The sequence below is a fragment of the Phyllostomus discolor genome, chromosome 10 (genome assembly GCF_004126475.2).
Source record: "Phyllostomus discolor isolate MPI-MPIP mPhyDis1 chromosome 10, mPhyDis1.pri.v3, whole genome shotgun sequence".
In the NCBI taxonomy this organism is placed as follows: domain Eukaryota; kingdom Metazoa; phylum Chordata; class Mammalia; order Chiroptera; family Phyllostomidae; genus Phyllostomus; species Phyllostomus discolor.
This window is the reverse complement of record NC_040912.2, coordinates 30307886-30331979: the sequence shown is the minus strand read 5'-3', so window position 1 is coordinate 30331979 and position 24094 is coordinate 30307886. Positions and strand designations below refer to the sequence as shown.

The window sequence follows — 24094 nt, the reverse complement described above, 5'->3', positions numbered from 1 at the left end:
AGGGAGGGAGGAGAGGGAGAGAAACATCGAAGTGAAAGAGAAACAGCAATCAGTTGCCTCTTGTGCATGCCCTGGAACCGAACCCGCAACTCAGGCTTGTGCCCTGCTCAGGAATCGAATCAGTGATCTTTTGTTTTGTGGGATGACTCCCAACCAATTGAGCCATGGAGTTAGGGCCTCCTGACTCCACTTTAAATGGGATTTATATTTATTAATGTTCACACATTTATAAATTGCAAAATAATTACCATCATAGTATTAGCTACTACCTCCATCTCATCACATGTGGTGCTTGTACAAATTTTGCTTAATCATTTTGTAAATTAAACTTACATGTGATTTTTATACTTTTCTATGTGCTGTATTTGACTTAAAAATCATTAAAAACAAATTAGATTTTAAGATCTTCATGTATTACTCTCTGCCTACAGAACAATGTTCAGACTCTTTAGTCTGAACTTTCAAATTCCTCTGTACTCTGACTACCTCAGGCTTCGTAATCCTAACTCCCACTACTGTTTTCAGTGGAAACCATAAAAACCCCAAACAAAACAAAACAAAACAAAACAAAACAAAAGCCCCAACAGATACTAATTTTACTAAATTCTCTTAACCAAAAAAATAAAAAATAAAAATTGACCTTTCTTCTTACTCTTTATTTGAAAGTAAATGGGGGAGGATTTTGACTGCCTACCACATGTTTTCCTTAGATGAATCAGAGCAGGACAAAATGCCTGCTTAGTCTTTGGTCATAATGAATGTGTGTCTCTGAGACAATTATCAGAAAGAACACATTTCTCCCAAGTCATTATCTAGCTGACATGATGTGTTTAAGTTAAGAATTTTCTTTCAGTTTAAATAAACTAAAAAAAGTTTGTTAAAGGTAAGTATATGTGATGTTAGATGTTAGTTTATACCCACCAAAATAGAGTGAAAAATAAATAAATGACAGAAATTGAGCACAGGCTATCAGTTTCACACTTAGTCATAGACAACTTCACACATAGAAGCCACTAAAAGAACCAGAGCCAAATGTTCCTGGAAAATGGGACTTCCTAGGTTCACAGACATTTACTGAAAATACCTGAGTTCCATGCTTTGGGTGGAGAGCTCAATGGGAAGATTGATGGGCAGCTTCCAGGGGAAAAAAATGAGGGAGGGGCAGGATGTGGTCTTGGTGATTCAGACTTGGCCCCCCTTCACCACCAATCTGAGTCAGCATGAAGCCACATGACCCCGCATGGTACAGTCATGGCTCAGGATGAGCTGTCATATCCAGTCCTCTCTCTTGCCTTCATTAAAGCCCTCGGTGACTTCAGAAGCCCAGTGTGAGTATTATTAGTTTCAGTCTGTTTTCTAAATTAGTCAAGCAACAAATTGTTGAAGCTTTTTAATTTACATGACATGGTGGTGTGAAGTGCTGTCAGGCATTTTAGTACTTGCTTTTCTCACCTGGTCCTTAAAATGGTAAAGTAACATGTGTTTGGATGCAGTCTAGCATAGTTAACCCCCCAGGGCGTTGGGGCTAACCCAGCTTTTATTATTTGTTTGTTTGTTTGTTTGTTTCCTCACCCCAAAACATTTTTTTCATTGCTTTTACAGAGAGAGAGAGAGAGAGAGAGAAATATGGATGTGAGAGAGAAACATTGATTGGTTGCCTCCCATATGCACCTGAACCAAGGACTGTGCACACTGGGACCAGTGATCCAACCCCTAACCTAGGTATGAGCCCCAACCAGGAATTGAACCTGCAACCTTTTGGTGTACAGGACGACACTCCAACCAACTGAGCCATACTGACCAGGGCCAGACTTGTGACTTTAGAAATGTGCAGATATCATTGTTTTTTGCCCGGTGTCGTGAATCGTGTGCTCTTAACGATGGGCGCCATGGGACTGAGAGTTACCCTCGAAGGTGCAACAGTGACAGAGGTTGCAGTAAGCTCCAGAAGAGCAGTGGCACTTCAGCTGGTGGCCGTGTCTGACTTCTAGGGCGGGCAGAGTGGCAGAGTGGGTCACACTGTCCAATGCTGCACACTACAACTTTCTAGGACTTGATTTTGGGTGTTGTTTGTGATTGCAGAGTCCTCAACCCAGCCAGGCTGGCAATTCTGAGAGTTATATACAATGACCTTTAAATACATTCTTTTTTGCTTATAGAAAAATTTTGGTTTCTTTTAAATGTAACAAAGGATAGTGACTCATACAATGACTTTGGGAAATTTTATTCAATTTTCTTAACCTATTCTCTCACATGTAAAGTAGGTAGTAGTACCTATCTTTAAGGGTTGGTGGGAGACTTAAACATGTCAATCAATGCAGCACTCAGTATGGTGCTGTCATACAGTAATGGTCCCTAAAACATTAGCTAATGGCATTAACAGTTTGTCAGGCACAGGAAGAACAGTGCCTGTCTGCAGTAAGAGTGAATCTTGATATGAGGAGTTCCTCACCATTTATCTCAGAGTAAGGAATGATAGTTTGGAGTCTTAGAAATTGGAGGTCACTTTGTTAGCTCTAAGGTTTAAGTATAGTGACTCCTCCATCTGAATGGTTATGCAGGAGAAATAATTCCCTCTTTATTACAACGATAGAATTAAAAGTAGTAACCTGGGAGTTTTTATGGCTCATGCCTTTAATTTATGGTTGGTGATTTATGAAATTGACTATCTTTTATTTTACTTAATCTAACATATGGACTGAAAAGGGCACAAATCTTAAGTTTACAGCTTATCACACAACATAGGATACTGAACATTACACTACAGAGACCTACTATGTGCTTTCATCCTGCAAAGACAAATACTACACAGATTTCTCTTACCATAAGTGTTGCCTGTTTTTGAACTTTATTTAAATAAGATTACATGGTATGTACTCTTTTTGTTGCTAAATGTTATGTTTTTGAGATTCATCCATGCTGTTACACATTGAAATAGTTTTCTTTATTGTGGTATAGTATTCCATTATGCATAAATACCACACCTTATCTAACCATCCTGTTGCCAATGGACATTTGGGTGGCTTCTAGCTGGGTGTTAGGAATAATGTACGAAGAATGTTGTTATATTTATCCTTGTGTGCACATATGTACCCATTTCTTTCAGATTTATGACTAGGGGTTGAATTGCTGAGTCATGGGTCGGATATATGCTTAACTTTACTGGTAACAAAATTTCCAAAATAGTTGTACCAGCTTAAACTCCCACAGCAATGTATGAGTTTCTGCCCGCTCTACATCCTCACAACACTTGGTATCGTCAACCTTTTTATTGTAATTTTAGCCATTCTGGGAACTAGGCAGAACTAAAGAGGAACTGGCATCAGATACATTCCAAAGTGCATGCTCTCCCTCTCTTTCCCTCTCCCTACCTTCGTCTCTCATTTAGAGGAGTTTCAACAATAAGAAAACTCTTCCCCATTGTTGGGGACCGCCCTGCCTGGTATCAGAAGCTTTAACCCCCCCAAGGCTAAGGTTGAGGGAGTGGCCTTGGACTGTAAGCCAGCAAGGAGACAAAAGCTTATCTCCCTGGCATGAGCGCTGCTTCTGCTGCTTCATTCATTACTGATCCCCAATGCTTGGTTGGTTAGCCAATGACGATAAGATTCCCCAAGGGGGGAACAATCTAAGACAGGCACGATCATGTGAGAGGCCCCTAAGGAAGGACTTTGGGGGCTACAGCAAAAGAGGGTGATGGACCCTCGCTCCTCGGCTGTGATATAGCCTGAGTCCTCATTGCCTGGGAGAAAATCTCCTTATCCCTTGGCTGCCTTAGTTCCCTTGCTCCACCTAAGCCTGAAACAATGACAGGGTGGTGCAGCTCTGTGCTGAAAAGGGCGGGTTCCCCAGGTGATCAGGCCTAAGAAAGAATATGTAAGATCCTGTGAAACCTGCTTTGTTTAGAATGCTCTCAGTTGAATGATAAGGGTCCAAGGAAGAAGTAAGTTTGTTCTTTAAAGTTTTACAGCTTTTTGATCCTGACTCAAAATAGGCCCTCAGACTTCCTTGCTATCTATTGTTTGATCCTTACTTCTTGGCAATGTTTAATGAGCTTTACCTGAATCCCTATGCAAACGAAACCAATAAAAAGCCTCTCAGAAGGGGGAATGGGGCACTTTCCCCACCAGAGAGAGTGGCCATTCCGTTCCTACTGACCCACAGGACCTGGTTGTCTCTGTGTATGTTTTTCTCGCGTGTTGATGAGCCATCCACAGCATTCCGCGGTCACCGCCGACAGGTGATCAAGACACTCCATTCCCCCTTTCTACTGTCTTAAAGAATAACTCCTTTGTTTCCCTTCAGTGTTTGTCCAAATCTCACTTCCTCCCCGAGGTCGACCAACCCTCACTTGATTCAACTCATGTCTTCTCCCTTGGATCCCAGCACTCCTGATGCTTTCATCATGCTCTACTTTTAAATTTTCCCACTTACTACTTCCTAATTAATAGAATTTTCTTACTTATGTTCTTAGTTTATTATTTTCTCAGCTACAATGCTAGTCCTAAAAGGGCAGGGCTCTTGTATATTTTGTTCACTGAGATATTCCAGGAACCTAGAACAGGGCACCTAGAGCATCCCACAGGGTAAGTGCTCAATAAATACTGTTGGGTGAATAAGATAGAATTTATTATCTCACATAAGGAGTCATGAGCAGAGTGGTGCCAGGATTGTTGGTTCTGTGGTTCAGTGGGGGCCATGTTCTCTTCACCCTCCAGTCTGCCATCCTGAGCATACTTACTGGCTTGTTCTCTTAGGCTAACTGTTCATGGTTGCAACGAGGCTACTTGAGTTCCAGCATTGCATGCATCACATGTCAACAAGAGTCAACAAGACTCATCCAGCAGCAGCAGAAGCATAGCTGCTATCCACTTCTCACTTATTTCCTTTTTTTTTAAATCAATGAGAAGTTATATATTATTTTTTTAAAAAAACCACTGTTGCATTTACAGCAATTGAAATTAAAATAAATGCATATAATTATGTTAGTTTCTAAGCTAATAGAGACAAGAATTCATATTCTAAGTATAAATTACTTAATTGCAGCAATTTTAGATTTGAAAGAAATATATCAATGTAAACTTATGAAATGTTAAAAAGGCATTTCTGGGTATAGTGAGTATAATAATTTGACATTGCTTTTGAAAAATAATAGGTGGAAAATGATTTTTAAAAATCCATATTGTTATTTAATTTGATAAATTTTTGTAGAGAGAAAATGAGTAAGTCTTCCATGAGGATAATTAAAGGATTTATTTGACTATATTAAAATAAGACAAGGTATCTTTAAAAACTATAAAAATGTATTTTAAAATACACAATTTCCATAAAGCATGATATAACCAAAGTACATGAGAGATAACTTATACATTTTTTCGCTTCCATCAACTGAATGCATACTTTATTTAACTTAGGTTATAGGTCAAAAAGATTAAGAAAAAGTCACTTTTGCTAAGAAAATGAGATAGTGGTCAAGGACCTGTGGAACCCATTTAACATTAACTGTTTTGAACAAATAAAGAACATTTAATGTGAAAATGTAAATTAAAACATGGACTATATTGATTACAATATTGCTCAACATATCTGCAAGTCTCATGCTTATAACATCTGAAGAGAAAATAACTACAAATTACACTGCTAATCCTTTGGGCATTTTTAGCTGAATTAAGTTTTTCCTTGTTAAAGAAATTATCTTTGTTTTCCTTCTCTCAGGAATGCATGTAAAACAGTTCCTGTCTCAATGTACGCCCAAGGCAAAAAGTTCAGTGCTCAATTACCTGCTGTCTGAAGTCTCATATTTTGCAGTGAGCAAGTGAAATAGCATTCTAATCAGAAGTCTTGACCCATGTTCTTCTTTCTGCCTCCCCAGACCTGCAAGCTATTTGGCATATGAAGGTCCTGACCTGAGAAAACCATCTTGGATAACCATGGCAAGGAGAAGGAAAAATGCAACACCTAGGAGATCTCAGTAAACAGTAGAATCATGCCAACCTAATCTGTGTTAAAATGCTCGGAATGTGGGAGCCGCTGATGATGCCTGTTGTCTGTGTGTCTGACTGAGTCCTTTCTTTTCGCAGAACAGCAAAGCAAAGCCTGGGAACCAGGCCAAACGCCTGCCACTTACCTTAAATTGATCAGCCACTTTGAGATTAAAACCCCTGAAAGCTGCCACACCGTGAAAACAAGGCCTCCTTCACATTAAAGGCAAATTGTGACTTTGGGTTTGCTGTGATCTTTTTTCCATTTTATCCAGTTTTTCACAGTGCACACTTTTTTCCCCCTTTTCCATTTATGCTCCAATGTAGAAGCCAATAGTTACAGCATCTTGGCCAAGCATTCATTAAGGTTTATAAGAACAAAATTTATGGTTATTTAGGAGTTGGCACAAAGACAGACTGTTGCTAGCAAAAGAAAAAAGAAATACAGGTGGGAAATATAAGCCTCAACAAAGGCCCATACTATACAGTGGTGTGTTCAGCTCTCAGCAGTGGTCTAGGAGGAAAATTATATCGTATTTAAAACCAGCTACTCCTCTATCCTGGATCTTTCCCACTTTATGGCTCTGTAGGTGATTGAAACAAATATACTGGTCATTCCAAGAGAGTTTTCTGTCTGGTGTAAGTGCTACCATTTACAGGAGGAGCAGGTATAGAGATAGATGTGTATGTATCTGAGTGGTAATCTGTCAGTTTGGCTAATGGACAAAGTGCATTGAAAAATACACACAGACACACACACAGACACACACAGACACACACACACACACATATATATATATATACACACACACACATATATATATTATGGGTCAGACTATAGGCTCTCCCATGCAGAGAAGAGTCATGTTATCCTCTTCAGCAGACCTTACATAATGGCAGGGCTTGTGTTCCCAAAAATGTAGGGTGTGGGCTAAACACACCCTTAATCTTTGAATTCGAGTAGTAATGTGGAATTCTGGCATAGGCTGAAGTCTATATTCTCCCTTAGGAAATATTGCTAATGATTAAAAAGAGCTTTCTGGTTTTCTGCTCTAGGGAAATATGAAGGCTCCTTGTCCTGTCATCTGCAATATTGGTGAGGCAAGCATTTTAAGACCATATTTTAGTTTCTACTCATTGTTGTCCAAGAAGTACACAGGAGTACTTGGTTGTATTTAAAAATATATACCGCTTCAGTGTTTCATAATGTAAACTGTTCTCAAAATATCACTTGTTTTAGCTGTGTCAGAAACTCATTGTATGATGTAGGGAAAGTTAATTTAAATGTCCAACCATCTCCTATTATCAAATGGGAATATCAATACCAATAACAATAGAATAATATTATTAATATCCAGTTTTCCATTATTATTATTATTATTATTATACACTCTACCAGGCGTACTGAGATAAGGTTTTGCTTCCACTTCCATGACCTTGCACACACTGGGATATTTTCACCATTCTTCTCTGTGAAATTAAGTTCATTTTTTTTTACTGACTTTAGTTCGGAAAATTAAAAAAAAATTTACTGTGTTTTTTCTGTTACCATTCATCTGCCTTACACCCACTTCCACCTCCACCTACCCTCCCCCACCAATTACCACACTGTTGTCCTTGTCCATGAGTCCTTTTCCTTTTCGCTTGGTCCCTCCACTCCAACCACTCCCCCGCCCCATGCCTCACAGAGCTGTCATCCTTCTCTCTTATTTATGAGTCTGTCTCTATTTTGCTTTTTAGTTCAGTTTGTTCATTAGATTCCACATATGAGTGAGATCATATGGTATTTGTATTTCTCTGATTGGGTTATTTATTCCTTTTATTTCTTCTTATCAGTAGCAGTTCAACATGGAAATACATAGAGTGCTATATGAACTCGTATTTGTTTACATGTTGTTCTGCAAAGTGTATTTACTTGTGCACAGATATGAGTATTTTCCCCTAATTACACACAGGGCAGGGGTCAGGACCTTCTTGACATCTCTCCACCAATAAGATTCTTATTAACTTTGGAAAATTGAATATGTACACAATCTTTTGCATCCCTTCATAATGCAAAATAAAAGTTTGGCTGCATGAATGCCCAATGTGATCAACATTTGCAGATAAAACTGTTATTTCTGAGTGTGGGCAAGCCTTGTTGTTAAGTAGTGATAAGAAGTCACTTCCCCTGTTTTGCAGTGTCACAAAGCCAGAGCCTTCACAAGGGGAATAGCAAAGCTATGGTTCAGTCAGGTGCTGCTCTCCATCTCTGCATCTTTTTAAACAGTTTGCCTTAAAACTTCATCATTTAAATTTTCTATCATGCCTACAGACTTTCATCTTGACTACCGATTTCATCATAACTTCCAAGTCTTCATAATTTCCATTTCCTATTAGTTCTGATTTGTCCACATTTCATCAGTTATTAAGTATTTATAGAGAGAGGGTCTGATACATTCAGTGTAGGCTAAGGGTGATTGAAAAAATCCTTATATAACAAGTAGTTGATTAAAAATGCAAAGAAAACAAACTAGTGATTTGCTTTGCATTTTGTTGCAAAGGGTAACAATTTGAGGACAATTCAAGAGAAGTACAATAGAGTCATATTTCATGATGAAACAGCCAATATAGCAGTTCAGAAAGTGTGCATTGAAGCAATCACAGAATGTACAGGACTTGAACAGGGCCTAGAGGGATGATGGATAAAGGATGGAAGTCTCTCTAACAGAGGGGAAGGCATAAACAAAGACAAAGAGGTGGGAATGAACTTGGTGAAACTCACCTATTAGGCAAGACATGCTCTGGGTAGAGAGGTGAGAGTGTGGCTAAGAGTGTATTTGGGAAATAGAACTGAGAGAGAGACCAGAGTCAATGATGAAAAGATCTTGAAAGTCAAACAGAGGAGTTATGATTGTCTTGGGAAAAAATGAAACCCTCTTAAAGTTTTGAGTTGAGAATGAAAAATTTAAGGTAAATATCAATTCTTTTTGATGTAAAGAGCCCTAGACTTGGAATCAGGACACTCAGACTTCGGTCTGTTTCACCATTTTCAAGATGTGCAATCTTGAGCTAGTTAGTGAATCTGAGGCTTAGTTCTTATTCATAAAACAGGAATGATAATACCTGCCTTGCCAGTCTGGTTCAGCACATCACTGACAGCCACTGCAGCACACAGGTGTGATGGAATCAGGGGGTGGGGGCAGTGGCTGCAGACATTGAGTGGAGGAAACAAATCACAGAGACACTGCAGATGCTGAAACCATACCAGAGAGGTGGCTCTGGTCCATTGGTCTCCAGATAAAATAATACTTCCAATCACCTTCTTTCCCTAAAATGCCACCTCCTTGGGTACTCTATGGACCCTGACATTTTGCTACTCTCTCTTTCCTTGTTCATTTTCAGAAAGAGTTCATTTGTCCCTATTTATACCACCTAAGAAAGCTCAGACCCTCTCTGAGAAGTCACTAACAAATTCCTAAAGGCCTATGTTTATTCAGTTTCTCCACTATTAGCCTTATATATTCCCTTGGTTAACATTATGTCTTAGTACCATGCCTCCTTATTTTCTGTAAGTCTCCAGAGTTTCTACTGAATCTGACTCTAAATGAACTTTTACTCCCTACCTAAAGGAACTCACTTTTCCCCACTTTTTCAAATCTCCCACTGATTGCTCTCCTCCTGCTGGTCATTTCACCTTTACTATTACTCTTTACCAGCACACTTCTATTTCCTTCTGTTCTCTCATCTCATTCTTCAATCTCCTTGCATTCAAAAGGATGTCAAATCCTGGTGAGGATGTGGGGGACAAGAACTTGTATAGTGCTGGTGAGAGTGTAAATGGGTACAACCAACGGAAAATCAATTTGACAATACTTAGTGAAGTCAAAGATGCTCAGACCCTCAGACCTTCAGTTCCTAAGTATCTGCCCCAATAACAACTACTGTCATAGATGGAGTTCTTGCTTTGTGGAAGACTCTTTTTTCACTTTATTCTCTGAAAGGAGATGCTATCATTAACCTGGTTTTACTGAAGAGGAAACTGAGGCACAAATAAATCAAATAACACACCCATGGTCACACTATTGTGACTTGGTGGTGGAACTTGGATTTGGAGTGGGCAATTGGGCTTCAGTGTTATCAACCAAACACTGCCTGGAGAAGTTCATGCCCCAGGAGCGATGTCTACAAATGTTCACTGCAGAGCACTACTTAGAACAGCCAAATGGTGGGATGGCCAAACTCCCCTTCCAAAGGGCAATGGACAGCAGTACAGGGGAAAAATGAATGAGCTGGATTCACAAATATCAACACAGATGAATTTCAAAAATACACTCTCATCTGAATAAAGCAAGATGTAGCAAGATATATACAATACTACCAGAGATATAAATTTTTAAAATACACAAAACAATAATATATGAGTATAGTGTATAGATAATTACATGGGTAGTAGTCAAAAACCTGAGATATGAATGAACTAGATCAACTGAAAAAGCCTTATAATGAGGAACAAAGGAGAGAGTAGAAATGGGATGATTTTCTTTGTGTTTCTCACATTTAAACACAAAAGAGAGGATTGATGAAAATATGGCAAAATATTAACATTTGTTTAATCCAGGTACTGGGTATATAAGTATCATATTTGTTTTCGGTTCTTTTCTGTATATTGGAAATATTTTATATACATAATTCAAAAACATTAACGAATAAGAGATTAGCCAAAATGATGGAAGGGTGGTACATATATACAATGAAACACTGCTCGGCCATAAGAAAAGATGAAATACTGACATATGTGACAACATGGATGGACTGTGAGAGTATCAGGCTAACCAGGGGTCCCCAACCTCCAGGCTGTGGGCTGGTACCTGTTCAGGCCTGTTAGGAACCAGGTCGCACAGTAGGAGGTGAACTTGAATGTAATATGCTTGAATCACCCTGAAAGCATCTCCCCTACCCAGGTTTGTGGAAAAATTGTCTTCCACGAAACTGGTCCCTGGTGCCAAAAAAGTTAGGGATTACTGTGCTAAGCGAAATAAGTCAGAAACAGCTAAGAACCATGTGGTGAACCAACAGGTGGGTGGGATAAAAAACTAAAGGCAACAAATGAATCAATAAGACAAGGAAAAACTCACAGACAGTGTGGTGGTTACCAGACTGAAGCGGGTGGGGGGTAGGAAAGGGTAAGAGGGGTCAAATATAGAGCAACAGAAGAAGCTATATAATCTTAATAACCAATGTCACTTCAATAAATTTAATTTTAAAACACCCAAGTAATTCTTGAGCACAGATAAAGTGTTCAATAATGTGAGAGAATAAAAAAAGAAAGAAGAGACACTTTTTAAGAACCTAGAGATTGGTAAGGAGACAGAGCCAGACCCATACAATAACTGGGAACAACAGATACCAGGCAAGTAACTGTGCAGCACGACGTACCGCTGCTGAGGACCCTCACCTGAGAGGGTTCAGCAGCTAGGCTGCGGTTGATGTTGCAGGGGAAGGAAAATTGTACTGGGCTAGCTTTTCTTGCTGTTATTGAGAATAATTTTCATTGGGGTAACATTGGTTTATAACATTATATATGTTTCAGGTGTACAATATTATAATTCAATATCTGTATACTGGTCACCTTATAATTGATCTCATCTACCCATTTAGCCCTCCCCCCTTACCTTTGCAGCCACCCATCTGTCGTTTGCATATGTGAGTATGTCTCACAGACGGGCTATTCTTCCAGCTTTGCATAGCCCTTTCAGTACGATGCCTGGTGAGGGTGATAGCTGGGGCTTTGCTCTTAAGGATGGGGGATAGAAGACATCTTGGCCACCCAGCCACGCTGACAGCTTGTTACCACTATTGAGCAGCCAAAACATAATTTTATTGTTTTGTAATCAGCTCTCTGTTTATACACCTCATGTCCATAGATTCAGTGTAATTAGAGCCTCAGGATAATACCTAAGGTATTTATTGAACACATTCATGCTGAATCTATTATTTGTTATTTATTTAACTCTCTAAATGTACACGATACTTGACAAATATGTAGAAAGACAAGTTTCCTTCCCTGGGGAGTTTATGTTCCAGTGTGGATGAGCAGATCTTAACTTTGGGGAGACTTGTCAGGAAGGGAGAGGTTGCCTAGTTAGGAAAGGGAAGCTAAAATCTCTGGAAAAGTGGGAATGAGAATGTGGTGGGAATGTGGACTTTTAAAGAAATCTGTTCAAAGTAAACATGATGTTCAGTCAGTGTAAAGCCCTTGAGAAAACTTTTTTGAGAGCAAGAGTAAAGGTTGAGAAAATCAAATCTGTGGCAACATAATCATGTGTTGCCTAATGACTGGGATACATTCTGAGAAATGCATTGTTAGGTGTCAGTGAGTGAGTGAGTGGTGAGAGAATGGGAAGACACAGGGCATCACTGTGCATGACTGCTGGTGTTATGAACACTGTCCCACAACCCCCTCCTTCTGGCAGCGTCGGAAAGAGAACATGAGCGCTATCAGTGCTGGTCCATGAACAGGCATGTGGGCTGGACTGAGTGGGACTATCGAGGGGGAACTGTCTGGAGAAGGCACAAACCATTGTAACAGTGACAGTTGGAGGGCGGGAGTGAAAGGTGGCCTGAGGGTCGGTGGGAATAGGAAATACAGATGGAGAGATGAAGGATCACGGGGGACCACCATGGCAATGTGGTTCTGGCTATTGCATGTTGGAGCAGTGGTCGGATGACGGAACTGTGTGCTATTCATATAAATAGAGGGTGCTTAATGTGAAGGGGTCTAGAACTGGGGACTCAATAATTTGATTCTGGAAACTTGTTTTTGGTTCCATTGGCCCTATCTGTCACAAGGAATTCTCCACAGCATTGAATTAATGGAAGAAAAGCCTTGATAAAATTTATCAAGGCTTAAGTGACTGACCTGAATTGTATTATCACTAAATGCAGAACCAAAAAATAAAATAAAATAAATAAAGAACAAAGAAAATAAAGAACAAAAAAATCTGTTGAGATTTATGCTAATGTCCTGAGAGAACAGTCAGAGAGTAGAAATGCATGGTATGACCAGGGAGAAAGAGAACAATGAGGAAAGGCAAGCAGAATAAGCTTTAAACCTCCTCAAGAAATGAACATCTAAGTGCTCTGGATTTGCAAGTAATAATTGCACCTTTATTCTTGAGTCTTAGATCAGGCTTCATTTCGTCTGCTTGCTTCTTCCCCCCTGCTCCCAACTGCCTAAGACTCCATTGGCACGAAAACCTGTCTGTCTGTCTATTTTATCATCTCCCATCTCTTTTTCTAGAAGGATTTAAAGCAATTTTAACAAAATATACCTACTCAATAAGTTTAATCAAAGTAAAATTTCGGTAAGTACAAATTTAGCTGCAGTGCTCTTTTCCAGCCCCTCACCCCAATCAACCACCATCCATTCAACTCAATCTTATATTGAGATCCAACTCAAACCTCCTCACCAACCTGACCCATCTATCCTGTCCTCCTACTATTCTGTGTGCTTAATTTTACTCTATAGCATTTATCATATTGCTTTACAGTTCGTTGTTTCATGTAAGTTTTCTCATTAGACTATGAGGTCTTTGAAGGTGGGAACCAAGTTGTGTTCATCTTTGTATCTGCTGTACTTGGCAAAGTGTCTAACATGTATTAGGTACACAAATCGTTATTGAATAAGTGAATAATAGAAGAAAAAATCAGAAAAAAAGGCAAAAAGGGGAAAGCAAGTATTCTAATCATACAGATTAATATATGTATACTATATTTTGTTGTTGAGCATCAGACTAGCTCTGGAAGCTAGGGCAAAAAGAGAAACACAAAAAGAAAAATCACATTATCATTACCAAAATGAAGAGGCAAACATCCTCAGGGAAGTCTGTAATTTGTACCTAGTTACATTGCTCTCCTCTTATCTGCATGGAATATATTCCAAGACCCCCAGTGGATGCCTGAAACCACAGATAGCACTGAACCCTATATATACTCTTTTTCTTATACATACATACATACATATACATGATAGAGTTTAATGTTTAAATTAGGCAAGTAAGAGATTAACAATGAGAAAAAATAGAACAACTGTAAAAAAAGTAATGTGAATGTGCTCTTTCTCTTTGTCTTTCTCTTGAAATACCTTACTGCACTATACTCACCTCTCTTCCTCTTGAGGTGACGTGAGGTGATAAAATGCCCATGTGAGGAGATGATGTGATGTGAATGACATACGCATTGTGACAAAGTGTTAGGTTACACTGATTTTCAGACAATACGTCAGACGAGCATCAACACTAGCACAAATTTTTTTTTCTCTTTAGAATTTCATGGACAGAAGATTTGTTCTTACTATAGATCTTAACAACCTCAGCCTACAATTTTTTTCTTTCCGTAATAAGTCAACAACTTTCACCTTTTCATATAACGAAGCATTGTACGCTTTCTCATACCCAAATTGCCAGCCTCACTACTCTTGGGCTTTGGGACCATTAGTAAGGAAAATAAGAGTTATTTGAATACAAATGTTGCATTGCTGTGACAGTAGATCTGCTAATCAAGATGGCCACTGAAATATATTCCATATAATTTAGGAGTGAATACCTCTTAGGCTAGTCCCCTGGGGCGTGTTGCCTTTGATTGTTGCCGTGTTCGTTGTTGCCAAAACAATCACTATCAGGCTGTTGCTATATGTTGCAAGAGGGGAGCTGGAATTCTTTGCCTATCAGAAGCCCTCTTGCTCCCAGTGGTACTATTTTTCCCTGGCATCTACCATACAGATCCTGTTGGAGTAGACCCTAGAATTTTCTTAGATTTATGCTGTGCTTTTTTAATCTCCACATCTTGCATCCTGGTCTTTATCACCTGCCTTTACTCATCTTGTTCCAGTTCTTTCTATGCAAATGACCAGGACAATCTTCCTCAAATTCTGAGTTTAATTATCCCTTTCAAAATGTAAAAAGAAGATGTGCTAACCTGTTATATTATGTGCCCATTTACATCAGTATTTTGTTTCTAAATCAAGGAAAATTTTATGGGGTGTCTCAAAAGGTTATGAAAATATATTAGTCACCTTTTAACAACTTCCTAATAACCAATTATCTACACATCTAGAATTTCTTTGTTTTGCTTGGGATAGGTTTATTGGTATAATGACATACTGTATGGTAGAGAGAGCCCCAGAGGAAAAAGGATATGGGTCCTTTTTTTAGTTTAATCTCAAGCTTTTTGCAGAGAATGGGAAATAGTCACCTAAGGCATGTAGGCTACAGGTGCTTGAATGTGGTGGTAATCAGGATCATGTGTTTATTTCAACAAAGAAGGGGAGAGCAAAATGCTCAGATCTGATGTTTTTGCTTCTCCCAGAAAATGGGAATTTAGAAGGAAAAAGCAAGGGGCTATTGAGGCCCACATAGGACAAAAAAGACAAAGCTCTGTCTAGGAGGAAGGACAGTAATAACTATGTTGTTATTACTATAGCGGCATCATTGTTAGAACTTTCTGTTACCAAGTCTCATTCCCTTTTTGAATCCTGATTTGTGCTCACCCAATACTGACTCAGTAGTTAGGTTCTGAATAAACAGCTTCCTATTTATTTCCTATATAGTTGAACTATGCAGCTCTTCATCAATCACAGATATTTCTTCATTGACTATTGCAAGAAAGCATTGTGGCCAGGCATTATAGTGCAAATAAAGTAGCATATGACTGCAGTGGGCATTTGTAGGATAGTTGGATTTTTCTGGCTGCTCAGTGTCCAAGCTCCTGGCTACCTGCAGGAATGCCCCAGTGTGTGGTATTGGTGGGATGGAAAGAGAATGGGGCAGATGTCCCTTTTCACTATCCCTCTTGTAGCTAGGATATGGTCATACAATACAGGCGGAGACAATTTGTGTCCTTATAGCAGTGAGACAAAGACACAAGGGCCATTTAGAAATTATTCATGGCAGTAAAAAGAGTCCAGCAGCAGTGGTGTCTGTCAAGGCAGAGGGTGTGGCCAGCAGGAGCATCTTAGCCAGAGAGTTCCCTTGGCCTGACCTTGACTGTGATTGTTACTACTGAGTCTCTGGTTTCTGCCTACTTTCTAAAGCTGCCTCTCCAGCCTCCCTTTCTATTTTGCCTGAGTTAGTGAGAGAAGATTTCTGTTGCTTATCAGATAAGTCTGACTAATGAAATATAAATTCAGCTCTTTTTCCAACCATGCTGCCTCCCTGAGAGGAGAGAGAGGGATACAGTCTGCCTCCCTCTGCAGCTCCAGTATTTCCACATGACTTTCATGTTTGCTGCTGCAGAAAAACAATGTGAGAACTTGCACTTGCTCTTATATGCTTTGGCCCAGAAGCACAGAAGGCACTTCTCATTACCATTAGCCAGAACAAGTCATATGACTCCACCTGACTGCAAAGAGGCAGGAAGTGTCATCTTCCTGTGTGTCTAGGAGGGAGAGGAGATTCAGATGTGGTAGACACTAGAAGCCTGTGCCATGAAGAGTACAGACTACGTACTAAAGGTTCACTAAAGGTGGCAAGGGATAGAGGTTTAGAGAGTCAGAGAAAGTGTATCCAGAACAGCTTGAGTGCTTCCTCAGAGTTACTCTGTACTGTCTCCTGGATCCTCAGCCACTTGCTCCCTCCGTCTCAGCTGCAGAGTCCAAGTGGTTCTAGTGCCTGGTGAGACCAGGCCCTGAGAGGGCTGGGCTGCCGTCTCTTCTGGATGTGAATGAAATGCGGCACAGCACGCTGTGGGCTCTGGCTTTCCAAGAGGATGCCAAAGCAGCTGAATGTGGCAACCTGGAAGGGCTGTGAAGCTAACTGTCCCTGGGTCCAACTTTGACTAAGGGAAAACAGGAGTCAGGAGGTAAGAAGGCAGATACATTCCAAGTACCTCCTTCCCTTGAGGCACAGTTTCTCCATAAGATCAGTCAGGACACCTGCTGAGTCTCGCCCATTGTAAAGCACTGGCCAGCAGGGATCTTCCAGCATGGATTTTTCACCTTGTATGGCTTAGCTTCTTTTCCAGTTTCACTTTCTTTTTGCCCTTACTCTTGCTGGCTTGGGATGGTATTCACAAATAAAACATTGTAAAAAAATAAAACCCAACCCCTCAGTTTCCTTCTCTGTTGCTTACTCTCTACTACTCCCACACTCACAATTTTGGCCACCGAATATGTGATATTTTCCCCTACACATGAAATATGTCTCTGATTCTTAGTGGATATCTACAATGCAATTCAGTGCTTGAGACACTATCTGTCTCAAGTTATTGTCAGGTATCACAAGTTAAGGGCTCAGTTCCACAGGACTATCCCCATCTGCAATGAACTGAAAGTCCTAGGTTGTCACCTGTACTTCTAACTCGCAATAATTCAGGGTTCCCATGAACCCCCTCTCAAGTTCAATAGTTTGGCAGAACAGCTCACAGAAATCAGGGCAACACTTATATTTACTGGTTTATTATAACGAGGGCTATGATAAAGGATACAGATAAAGAGCCAGATGAAGAGACACATAAAGCGAGGTCTGGGAGGTTCCTGGGAGCAGGGACTTCTATCCCCATGGAGTTGGAATGTGTCACCTTTTCAGTACATGGATGTGGTTGCCAACTGAGAAGCTCTCTGAACTCCATAGATTAGGGATTTTTATGGACGCTTCCTCACACTGGTATAATTGATTATTAACTCAATCTCCAAACCCTTTCTTCTGCACAGAGGATGGGGGTTGGGATGAAAATTCCAAGCTTCCAAACATGGCTCAGTTTTCCTGGTGACTAACTCATCCTGAAGCTATCTAGAAGCCCACCAAGAGTCACCTCATTTAAATAAAAGATTCTTCTAGTGCCCTGGCTGGTGTGGCTCAATGGATTGAGTGCTGGCCTGCAAACCGAAGGGCTGCTGGTTCGGTTCCCAGTCAGGGCACATGCTTGGATTGCAGACCAGATTCCTAATTGGGAGTATGTGAGAAGCAAATGACCAGTGTGTCTCTTACACATTGTTTCTCTCCTACTCTTGCTCCCTCCCTTCCCCTCTCTCTGAAAGTAAATAAATACAATCTTTTTAAAAAAGATACTCCTATCACCCAGGAAATTCCAATGAATTTAGAAGCTTTGTGTCAGGAACAGGAATCAAAGACCAAATATCAGAAAAAAAGATACTCCTAGTAACTTTATCTATTAGGAAATTACAAAGGTTTTCGAAGCTTTGGCCAGAAGCCAGATATAAGGATGCAAGTATATATTTCTTATTGTATTACGATACCACAATGATCAACACACCAGGTGTTCCTTCCTCAAGCTCTGCTTTCTAGACAACACAGGCTAAAAGAAAAGTTCATGCAAAATGAATTAATATTATACTATATATTTAAGGTTCAAAAATACTAATTATATATGAGATTTACACTAAAAAACTCAAAGAATAAGAGTTTAATTAAGAGGTAATTGTGTATACTCAGAAAAGATACTTTTTTGTATTTACCAATCTTTCACTGTTTTTTTTTTCCAAAGTTAAAATGGCAAGCCATTTATCATCATATATATCTATATAGATATACATAGATTGCATTTTTAAAATAATATTTTAAAAGTATTTTATTTATTTATTTTTAGAGAGTGTGGAAAGGAGGGAGAAAGAGAAGGAGAGAAACAATGTGTGGTTGCCTCTTGAGTGCCCTCAACTGGGGACCTGGTCTACAATTCAGGCATGTGCCCTGACTGGGAATTGAGCTAGCGACCTTTTGATTTGCAGGCCGGCACTCAATCCACTGAGCACCACCAGTTAGGGTTAACTTTTAATTTTTCAATTACAGTTGATATACATCTTAATTTCAGGTGTAAAGCCCAGTTATTAGACATTTATATAACTTATGAAGTGATTATCCTAATAGATCTTGTACCCATCTGATACTATACATAGTTATTACAATATCATTAACTATATTTCCTGTGCTGTACTTTATATCCCCATGACTGTTCTATAACTATCAACTTCTTAATCCCTTTTCACTCATCTCCCCTAACCCCCAACCAGCTGGCAACCATCAGTGTCTATGAGTCTGTTTGCTTGTTTGTTTTGTTTTTGAGATTCCTCATATAGGTGAAATCACATGGTATTTGTCTTTCTCAGTCTAACTTACTTCACTTAAGCACAATACCACCTAGGTCCATTCAAGATGTTGCAATGACAAAATTTCACTCATTTTTATGGTTGAGATATATTCTATTGTATAGATGTATCATTTCTTCTTTATTCAATTTTCTATTTTTTAATATATTTTATTGATTATGCTATTACAGTTGTCCCATTTCCCCGCTTCTCTCCCCTCCACCCTGTACTCCCTCTCCCACCCACGTTTCCCCCCTTTAGTTCATGTTCATGTGTCATACTTATGAGTTCTTTAGCTTCTACATTTCCCGTACTATTCTTTCCCTCCCCCTAACTATTTTCAACCTACATTCTATGCTACTTATTCTCTATACCTTTTCCCCCTCTCTCCTCCTCCCACCCTCCTGCTGCTAACCCTCCATATGCCCTCCATTTCTGTGGTTCTGTTCCTGTTCTAGTTGTTTACTTAGTTTCTTTTGGTTTTGCTTTAGGTGTGGTTGTTAATATTTGTGAGTTTGCTGTCCTTTTACTATACATGTCTTTTCTTTATCTTCTTTTCTTAGATAAGTCCCTTTAGCATTTCATAAAATAAGTGCTTGGTGATGATGAACTCCTTTAACTTGACCTTATCTGAGAAGCACTTTATCTGCCCTTCCATTCTAAATGAGAGCTTTGCTGGATAGAGCAATCTGGGATGTAGGTCCTTGTCTTTCATGACTTGGAATATTTCTTTCCAGCCCCTTCTTGCCTGTAAGGTCTCTTTGGAGAAATCAGCTGACAGTCTGATGGGAACTCCTTTGTAGGTGACTGTCCCCTTATCTCTTGCTGCTTCTAGGATTCTCTCCTTCGTTTTTACCTTGGCTAGTGTAATTATGATGTGCTTTGGTGTGTTTCTTCTTGGGTCCAACTTCTTTGGGGCTCTCTGAGCTTCTTGGATTTCTTGGAAGACTGTTCCCTTTGCCAGATTGAAGAAGTTCTCCTTTATTATTTGTTCAAATATGTGCTCAATTTGTTGCTTTTCCCTTTCCCATTCTGGCACCCCTATAATTCGGATGTTGGAATGTTTAAAGGTGTCCTGGATGCTCTTAAGATTTTCCTCGATTTTTTGAATTCTTATTTCATCATGCTTTCATGCATGGTTGATTCTATCTTCCTTCTGGTCCACTGTATTGTTTTGAGACTCAGATTCCTTCCTTTCACTATTGGCTCTCCTCCGCATATCTTTCTGCATCTCTTTTATGGTAACCTGCATCCTTTCATCTAAATTGTGCCCAAAATCAATCAATTCCGTGAGCTTTCTGATCACCAGTGTTTTGAACTGCGCATCTGATAGACTGGCTATTTCTTAGTCACTCAAAAGGATGAGTCCTGGGGGCCTGATCTGTTCTGTTGGAAACATATCTTTCCCTGTCTCTCCTTTTTTTTTTTTTTTCCCCTCTGGTCTGGTCGCTCTTGTTACGGTGTGGGGAGGAGCCTTAGGTGCTCACCGGGGCTGGGCACCCCAGTCACTAGATTGTGACGTTATATGCGGCGGCAGGGGCGGGAGTGGGGACGGGAGGGAACAATGGCGGTAGTTCCGTTCTCCTGGGCTCAGACCCTTCTCTGGGACCCTGGGCTGCGAGCTCTGCCCTGGTCCACAATCGCTGCCTCACTGGGTCCGCCAGCCGCAGCTTGCGTACTCAGGGATCACCGCTGCATTCTTGTGCCCCGGATGGCTGTCGCGCTGATTTCGCGCCAAATTTTCCCCGACCTCTGCACGCTGCCGACCTACACCAGCCCTGCACCCACCCGGCTCGTCTTCTCCTACCAGTCTGCTTATATGGGTCTACTTCAACTTCTTGGCTGTCCGACTTCCATTCAGATAAATCCTCTATCAGTTCTGGGTGTTATTCTATCTGTAAATTATTGTTGTTCTAATCTTGGTTGTGCGAGTAGGTACAGTGTGTCCACCTATTCCTCCATCTTGCCGGAAGTTATTCAATTTTCTATTAATGGAAACTTAGTTTGCTCCATATCTTGGCTTGTAAATAATGCTGCAATGAACATATGATGTGTAGGTCTTTCAGTGTTTTAAGTATCTTCAGATAAATACCCAGAAGTGGAATTTTTTGGTCATTCTTTTTTCTTATTATAGCCTTTGTTTTAAAGTCTGTTTTGTCTCATATAAATAGGTATTGCTACCCCAGCTTTTGTTTGTTTGCTTCCATTTTCATGAAATAACTTTTCCATCCCTTTACTTTCTGTCTGTGTGTGTCTTTTAATCTGAAGTGAATTTTTTATAGACAGCATATGTATGGGCCTTGTTTTGCTTTCCATTCAGCCATTGTTTTGATTGAAGGTTTGAATACATTTGCATTTAAAGTAATAGTTGACAGATATGTATTTATCACCATTTTATTATTCATATTTTTTAAATCTTTTCTTCTTCTTCTTCCTAAAGAAGATCCTTTAACATTTCATATTATAATGGTTTGGTGATGATGAACTGCTTTAGCTTTTTGTTATCTGGGAAGGTCTTAATCTGCTGTTCAGTTCTAAATTACAGCTTTCTTAGGTAAATTAATCATGGTTGTAGGTGTTTGCTTTCACCACTGTGAATATTTCTTGCCAATTTCTTCTGGTCTGCAAAGTTTCTGTTGAGAAATCAGATGACATGGGAGTCATCTTAAGGGAGCTTCCTACCATATTTTCCCTTGTATAACACACCCTTTTTGCCCAGATTTTTGAGAAAAAAATAAGAATGTGTATTATACATGGGTATTACTAAGCCTGTGTCTATATAAATGTTTTTAATTCTTTTATTTATACTTATGCATTAAAAGTATTCTTCTAGAAAGCAATAATGATATCTGTATGCAAAATAGTACCCTGGAATATGATAATCAGTTTTGTTCCTAAATATAAATAAATAAATAATTTGATTAAAAAATTTAAATGAAGGATTTTTTTTCCTGAAAGTTTGAGCCAAAAACATGGGGGTGCATTATATATGGTAAAATATGGTAGGTACCATATTTTTCTTTTTTTTCTTGCTGCTTTTAAGATTCTCCCTTTGTATTTAACCTTTGGCATTTTAATTATGATGTGTGTTGGTGTGGGCCTCTTTGCGTTCATCTTGTTTGGAATTATCTGAACTTTTGGGCATGTATGTCTATTTCCTTCACCATGTTAGGAAAGTTTTCCATCATTAGTTTTTCAAATATGCTTTCAATTCCTTGCTCTCCCTTTTCTCCTTCAGGTTCCCCTGTGATGTGCATGTTGCTTCGCCTGAAGTTGTCCCAGAGGTTCCTTGAACTATCCTCATTTTTATTTTTGGATTTTTTTTGTTGTTGTTCTCATTGGGTGCTTTCTGCTTCCTAAATCTTCCAAATTGCTGATTTGATCCTCTGCTACATCTACTTCACTATTGATTCTCTGAAAAGTATTTTTCATTTCAGTTATTGTAGTATTCATTTCTGACTGGTTCTTTGTTGTTTTTTATCTCCATTTCTAAGTTTCTTAGCTCTTTGTTGAAGTTTTCACTAAGTTCCTTCTATTCTTTCCCACTAAACCAGAACTATATTGCTGTGAAGAGCATCCTTCTAACAAGTGTTATGAACTCTATATCTGATAAATTGCTTGTCTCCATTTTATTTAGTTCTTTTTCTGGATTTTTGTTCTATTCTTACATTTGGGACATGTTTCCTTATCTCTTCACTTTGACTGCCTCCCTGTGTTTGTGTCTACATATTAGGTAGGGCTGCTACATCTCCTGGTCTTGGCAGAGTGGTCTTATGTAGTAGGTGTCCTGTAGGGCTTACTGGCACAGCCTCCGCAGTCACCTGAGCCAGAAGCTCCAGGTGCATCCCCAGTGTGGGCTTTGTATACCCTCCTGTTGTTCAATAATTGAGTCTTGATTCCTGGTGTTATGTCACTGGAAGGGATTTACTCCCTGGTGGATTGTGAGGATTGGCTGCAAATACAGCGGAGGAGCTACTGAGCAGGCACCAACCCCTTGGAACAGGAGTTGATTCAGCTGGGCTCTGATACCTGCTGGGCCTGCCCCTTGAATGTGTCACTTGTGGGGATGATTGGGTGGCACTTCAACATGGGCTGAAGCTGTCTACTGGGTGCACTGGCTGTGGGGCTTCCCAGGAGGTACAGACAAATGTCATTAGCTGCCTGTGCCCTGCCTGGAGCTACCCAATATGTGCTACAGAGCTATCTGCAGATGGCTGCTACTTGAGCTGGGCTTGGAGTTGCCCAGGAGAGGCCAAGCTGTGAACTGAGGCTGACTGCTGCTTATGCTGGGCCTGGGGCCACTTAGCAACATGTACAGGACACACTTGGGCCAGATGTTGCTTGTTTGGGGTTTGTGAACCTTTGACAGATTTTTAGGAAACTCTGGAGCACAAGTCAAGACAGGCCATTTGTGTGGAAAAGCTATTGGAAACAGCATGTGTGTGTGGGGGAGGGGGTGCTAAGTTGGGTTGGATGGAGTCTTAGGGAATCACCAGGGCAGGGTGAACAGTGTTACCCAGGTTGACAGAGACTCACCAGTTTTTCAGTGTTAAGTCATGTAGAATTTAAGGAACTTGGGGGGTCATAAAATTTTATAACTCTTAAGTTCGACAAAACTAGGACTACATTGTTGTGAAGCTAAATCTTGTTACTACACAAGAGTAGAAGGTGGCACAGATCAATGTAGCTATGAAAACGCCTGCATGATTTTTAATGCAGAGTATTTAGTATTCAGATATAAAGCAAACAGTTTAAGATGCAAATAGGTACAAGAAAGCAGGTGAAATACTACCAAAGCAGTTAACCAAGTTCAAACCATGGAATTGTTTGGGAACAAACTGAACTTCTTGTTAAGATTCTTGCTGCATAATACATGTATTTGATAAATATGTAAACCATTCTATAAGGTTCTGAATGGGATGTGTGTCTAGGAAAAAATAACTTCTACTGGAAACAAGTCAAGCCAATTAGAAATCTGAAAAAATAGTAAGAGACTATGGTATTATAAGTATTTATCATATAAAAACTCTAATCA

At 39.7% G+C, this 24094-nt stretch overlaps 1 long non-coding RNA gene across 2 annotated transcripts; it reads left to right on the top strand.

Annotated features, from left to right (window-relative positions):
• Positions 1-1241: 1241 nt before the first annotated feature.
• LOC118496984 lies at positions 1242-6220 on the top strand. 2 transcript variants are annotated; one of them, XR_004899524.1, is made up of 2 exons: positions 1242-1328; positions 5870-6220. It is a non-coding gene; the product is annotated as an uncharacterized LOC118496984 (long non-coding RNA). The 2 variants fall into 2 exon arrangements; XR_004899523.1 differs by lacking the exon at positions 1242-1328 and adding an exon at positions 1659-1722.
• The last annotated feature ends 17874 nt before the right edge of the window (positions 6221-24094 follow it).